We start from the raw sequence: 6,661 nt of genomic DNA, 5'->3' as shown, positions 1-6,661 counted from the left end.
TCCCATTTAATTTCTTGCAATTTAAGTTTCTGCAGTTAATTTTCTTGCAATTCTACTTTCTGCACTTTAATTTCTGTCATTTACATTCTGTAATTTAAATTCAGTTATTTACATTTCTTGCTCTTTAAGTTTTCTGCCAATTTACATTCTGCAATCCTCAATTCAATTCTGATTTAGTTCAACTAGAACACTCCTTCAATTAAAATTGCTCAACCAATCAATCCCTGTGGGATTCGACCTCACTCTACTGTGAGTTTTTACTTGACGACAATCCGGTGCACTTGCCAGTGGAAATTTGTTAAGAGACAGATTTTTGTGCATCAAAGAGGTGAACCACTTGTGGAAAGAAGAAGGTTTGTGGTTTGGAGGAAGAAGAGAAAGTATGTTTCACTCTCTTTTTCAATTCTCTGTTTTTCTTAATTTTTTTTCCAAAGTGCCTTAGTTTCAAAACCAAATCCTTCCAAATTTGAACCCTGGTCTAAATTTCAACCCAAACTCTTTGTCCATATTCAATACCAAGATAATGGCACAGAACTTTGTAGTTGATTTGAATAAGCCCCTTGTTGATCGATGATTCTAATATTTATTTGGATCACTGATTTCATGTTATTGCTTTTGGATCATATTTACAGATGTAGTAACTTTTGGAGACTGATTCTGAATAATTTTCCCAAATTAACATTATTGCTTGAGATCTTATGTGTGTGGACATGCAAATGGCCTTCTATTTCCGTTGTGGTCAATGATACTAAAGGCTATAAGAAACTCTTATGTGTCTGTTCCTGCTATAAATATGTCTTGCAATATTGATGAAAATGAAACTGGTAAGTTTAAAAATTAATGCTTATATATATATATGAAACTTACCAAGATGAAGGCCTTAATGTTCTCTTTAGTCAAATGTATCTCAGAGTTATCATCTTCATGTATGTCCAATAATATATCAAGTAGGTCTTTGATTTCACCATCTTCTCCTTCCTCCTTCTTTCTTCCTCTTCATTCTTTTCTCTTGATGTTCCTTGATCACTCTCTCCATCATGGAATCAAACCTGTTCCGAATCTCCTCAACCCTTTTTCTAATACCTTGCAAGTCCCAGTTCTTGAGGAACCAAATGAAATCCGAAGCATTAAACTTCTCGGTAAGTTTTGCTGTGTCTTGCACCAGCTTCTATACCTCTTCAGCCTCACACAAGAATACAAGATACCTTGAGGATTTTGTCCAATGGTGGTGGACCTAGATAAAATCCTTCTTTCATACTGACAATAAGCAAATGTCATCACCACAACACAAAATGGCACTAAAATCAAAAGCAGGTAGGGACTATAATCTAATAACATACCCTAGAACTAATGTTGAAGACTTAAAGGAACCATTTCCTATAAGTGGACTATCAGGTTGGGAGAAAAAGGGTAGTCGAATAACATCCTGGATTAGCACAGGAAAAAACCTTTGTGCATTGAGTAGCCCATTAGCCAGAGAAACACTTGAAGTCCATTAAAAAAACTTACTGTCATGTAATGACAAATGCAATTGTAGTAAACACTAAAGATATCAATGTTGGTATAACAAAAGATTGTCTCTAAGAATATGACAAACTAGTGAACTACCTTATCTTTCAAATTTCGCTCGATGAATAACACCAATTGCTTCATCTTCTCTAAAATCTGCAAGTTCTCATGCCCGGAGAAAAAAAAATACATCATGAGTATAGGATCATGTTTGATGCACCTTCATGTGTCCGTCTTATGAAAAGGCTAGAAACATTCAACTTACAAAAAGAATTCTAGTTTTCTTATTGCTGGAATTACTAACTAAATCAAGGTTTTGAGTCCAAAAACAACATCATAAGTTAGTTTATTTATGAAAATTCACAAAATTGATTTCAAACATGCAAAGATAGATGTATAGTTTTGTAAATTTCATGAAAAGTTGAATATAATCTTTGTAATCATAAGTACCAGCCATGTTATGAAACTTCCTCTTCTTGAATTGTGTATATAGGTTATCATGTTGTTCTATCTTATATAATTAGAAAGGTGATAGACTTGGTTTATTTACTATTATATTTGTTATGTTTGATATGTTTTCTTTTGTGCTTTGGTAACAGGCATGTAAGTGCGTGCACTTTGCTTAAACCTTTTTGTGAAGGCTGGCAATTATTGAGGTATCTTGTGGCCAAATCCAAACTCAAATAGAATTTTGACATTCATCTGTTGTTGTCCTCATATGCAAAGAAAGCTCTGTTATTATTATATATAGAAATGAGTTTGAAGTAGTTTACAATTAATCTATTCAAGTGTTTTATTTTTTATTAATCTCCTTTACATGTTGTTAGTTGTAAAATCACAAGCAATGGCCAAATTAGAACTATTGTTTTAAGTTTTAGTCCTTCTCCTTGGGAAAAAATTCATACATATTAATCTAAATAATTGCCGGATATGGGATTGTTTTATTGATTTCAATGGAAATAAGAAAAGAGAAAGGTAGACTTTATCAAATAAATTAAATTGCAAGGGGTCCCATTGAAAATAGGGCTTGTTTAGGTATAAGAGAAAATGGAGAAGCAGGGCACTTGCTCATACTCATCAGCATGATGGGTTTGAGGTTGTTGTTATTGGTCAAAGCTGATGTAAGAATCCAATAATGCTGGAAGAGATGAAGAGCCTGTGTCATCATAGCAGCTTCCCATGCTATTAGGTTTGCCACCAACTTCTCTATTCTTGTAGAACATCCTACACAACACCCAATCTTCCTGTATGGCATAAATTAAAGTGTAATGGTGGGATAAATTAAAGTATAAACATATAGTGTAGATACTAAGTTTTAGTAATAGCCTTAAGCAGTATTAATATTTCTTAGATCAATAAATCTAGGAGAATTATGTGCTTTCATATTGCTTACATATGGCATTTAATAAAAAATTCAAAGAGAATCTTAGGTCAGCTACACCATATCTTTCTGAATTCATATTCTAGCCAATAATCATGTGAGACAAATTTGGTTTCGGTAGAGCTAGCAAAAATTGATTGCAAAAAGTCAAAATCCTTGAAAAGAAATTAATTACGTTATCACAAGCTAAGTTTCCTCCATGAATCATGCAATTGTGTAAAGAAAATAATATAAAATAAAATATAATAAGGGGTGCTTCATAAGGCTGTATCATTACAAATGTTGTCGACGTTATTTTTATTGTGTTATTGACGCTGATTTTGAATAAAATCTTGTTCTGTTAATGTATTTATTTCTTCATTTTACTACCTAGTCGGTCCTTTTTTTTTAATAGTATGTTGTGGCTGTTCTTGGATTGGTCATGTCAATGAACAGTGGGTGATCATTCTTCAATGTGTTTTTCAATATGGAGCACTTGGGAAGTTGTTTAACAAGGACATCAGATTCACCTAAAAATAGTTTCTTAATTCAACTTCATAAGGCTACTGTGGTGCTAAATTTGGAAGAGTATATTTGCAGGTTAATAAAAAACCAGGAACAGGGCTTATGATATACTTGTCCAAATTAGCCATGTACTTAGAGATGAGGAGAGAGGTGGGAACAGAGAAAAATTGCGTGTTTATTTTGACAAGGTAATATCTAACTTGTGCTTTTACATCTTCATTAGTTTTTTAATAATCAATATCACCTGCACATCCTCTAAGGATGTTGGATATTGTCAGGTGGATTTGATCTGCTCTTCCTCCTTATTCTGAATTATTTTCCCCTCTCTTAAGTTCTTGTTGGCATGATCTAGCCCTCTTGTTTTCAGGATGCTTGTATTGTAGGTCAGAATTGTAAATTTTAATACCTTAATAACTTAACTGTTACTGTTATAATGTGAATACATTAATTCACTTATGAAAGAGTGAACTGGTGAGGTGTTTGATAAGGAGTTATTGAGGTACAAGAACATTGAGGAGGAGCCTGTTTCAATGCTGCATGTTGGGTTGGCTTGTGTGGCGTCACAGCCGGAGAAGAGGCCAATGATAGCAGAAGTTGCAAAGATGATCGAAGAGATCAGGGTGGAGCAATCACCCCTTGGAGAGGACTGTGATGAATCAAGAAATTCACTTTCACCTTCCATTCCCACCACTGAAGATGGTATAGCTTAAGTGTTAAGAGCACTTTTTAATACCTGGTATATATAATTGATGTCATTGTAGAATTAATAGTTTAAGTAAGTAAATTTCTATGCTTCTCTTCCTATGGCATTGTCTCACTGCAGCTTGCTTATTGGTGTTAATTTAAGTGTTCTTTATAAAATTTGAGAGCTTTGTGGAATTCCATTGTTAAAAAATGAGTTTGGGCTTTAGAATTAATTTTGCATCAGTAGTTTTTTAGACATAACCGATAAAAAAATGGTGGAATGCATTGGGTTCTTGTACAATTTGGAGATATTGATTCATTAACTATGTTTCTTTCAGTACTTCTTTATTGGAACCACTAAGCTTAGATGCAACATCATCGAAACTATTTTTAATCTTTCATATGCAACTTCGAAATCATGCAGTCTTATAATGAGCTATCATGAAGGCAGGCATGCTCAGATATAACATAACTTTCAAATTACAACTAATGAGTACCCAAATTATTAAACACAATATTTCTATGCTAATACTTTGGACTAAAGATTTTACCAACCATAATGACTTGCAAATAATAAAGTTGGATTTTGAATTAAATTACTCCAAATATGTTTACATTTATTAACAAAGGAAGCCTACTACTACTATACTACTTTACAATTCATCTAGGAATGATATACACAAGCATTCTTTTTTCTTTTCTTTTCTTTTTTTCCTACAAAAATACATACTTAAATACAACACCATCTCAAATCCTAGGGATAGGGAACTTGAGATTTCAGCTCCAAAACACAGTTTCCATTGATTGCACCATCACAGTGCTCAACTTAACGACTCCAGCTTGCTAACTAATATAATTGAATTTGGTTGAATTAAATGTTAGCTTATTGCTCCAGTTTGGTCAACTAGTGTTCCAACTTGTTCTCCACACAAAGCCTTTGATATGTTCCCAGGTTCCAATATATTGAAAACCACAACTATGCAAGTAAATGGCAAAAAATATTATCAAATATATTTAATGAAATGAAAGGTCCACTTTATGTTACTTCAGTAACTATTACTCCCTCCATTCCATAAATCAATGTTATATGGAGAGAGTAATAATTAACTGAATTAAGGTACAGACAAGTATATCACAATAGCAACGTATTGACTCTTCATAATAATAAAATTCATGCACCAAAGCCTACAAAGTAGACCAAAATATACTAATCAGGAATAGCATTTTCCTCACAGAATTTCAGTGCTGTCATGTCCATAGGAGTGACTCCTTTTGATACCAGCTCTCTGAAAGATAAAAGGCATAAACCAGATAAAACAACATATTTTGATAGCTTGAATTGTAATAAAAGAACTAATTATTTTACAAATTACATAATAGAGATTTATTCATCACAAAATTGTAATATCCTGGCAAGTGGCAACTCAAGGAAGGTGAAGAATGGGTTTATGCAAATTGCCAGCAGCAAATGGGACAAAACGTATACAAATAGTTGTTTAGTATAGTTAACCTTACCCAACTTGGTATGCAGTACATCTTTCTAATCCTGTTGCAGCTACCCATGCATCCCCACAGAAGAAATTCCGACCTCCAACAACAATGGCGACCTGAAAGATCACACAGAAAGAAGCATGCCTCAACAAAACTGAGTAAAGTAGCAGAATTCCAGAGAAGCATATCAATCTCGACTTGGAATCACATAGAATCCCTGATACCTAAAATCCAAAAGTATACTACAAAAAGTCAAGCATGTCAGCATTCCTGGTAGAAGAACTGAAGGCTTCCCTAGGCAACTCTGGCAAGCCAAAAAAATATCTTAAGGCCGACACTACTACTTGAACCTAGTAAAAAAATTTCTTTAGGTAATAAACAGACACGAATTCACAAATAATGGCGATTTAGAACAAAGAAAATCAATGACCTCAGGGAAAGAAACAATAGCATTTGTTGAAGATGCAGCATCTAAGGGAATGATGTTGTAAGCTATCAAGTCCTCCGTTAACGCAGAATCTGATTCCATGACCCGCTTGAGCTGCAATAGAAAGAAAGCAATTGAAGGAAAGCTCAAATCTAGGAAATATTTCATTCTGATTGAAATAGACAGTTTCGGTGTGCATAAGATGCTTCCAAAAGTCAAACCAAGATAGTTTCTGTGTTAACTGCAATACCTTGGTAGCCAACTCCATGTTAAACCAATTACACATATTTATTTATTTAGTTATATAAAATATTTCATGAAGAAATAAGTGAAATGTGATGATGAAGGATCAACTATCAACCTGAAAAGAAACAGTGAAAACTGAAACCAAGGCTAAACCTAAACCTTTCTGTTATTCTTCACTTTTAGGGTATTGGATGCATCTTACTTAAAGCAAAATCTCGTTTCCTCTTCACAGTCTTGCGCTCCAACCTATATAAGAAGAAAAAGCAAAATTGAGGAAAACAATTACAATCAATACAAAATAATTCAGATGATAAAATTAAAGCCATGATAGATAGCTAAGATGTTTTTGAAGTTTCAGTGACCAAGTATTATGTAGTGCCTAATCAATCATTTTGGATAAACAATAAAATATTCTTAGG

At 33.5% G+C, this 6,661-nt stretch overlaps 1 long non-coding RNA gene across 1 annotated transcript; it reads right to left on the bottom strand.

The window, feature by feature from the left end:
• LOC110269792 lies at window positions 1,206–1,693 on the bottom strand. Its single transcript, XR_002358552.1, has 3 exons — window positions 1,609–1,693; window positions 1,341–1,426; window positions 1,206–1,257 (listed from the first exon to the last, which is right to left on the bottom strand). It is a non-coding gene; the product is annotated as an uncharacterized LOC110269792 (long non-coding RNA).

Source organism: Arachis ipaensis, chromosome B03 (genome assembly GCF_000816755.2).
Source record: "Arachis ipaensis cultivar K30076 chromosome B03, Araip1.1, whole genome shotgun sequence".
Taxonomy (NCBI): domain Eukaryota; kingdom Viridiplantae; phylum Streptophyta; class Magnoliopsida; order Fabales; family Fabaceae; genus Arachis; species Arachis ipaensis.
The sequence above is the reverse complement of the archived record's forward strand: the minus strand, read 5'-3'. Positions and strand labels throughout refer to the sequence as shown.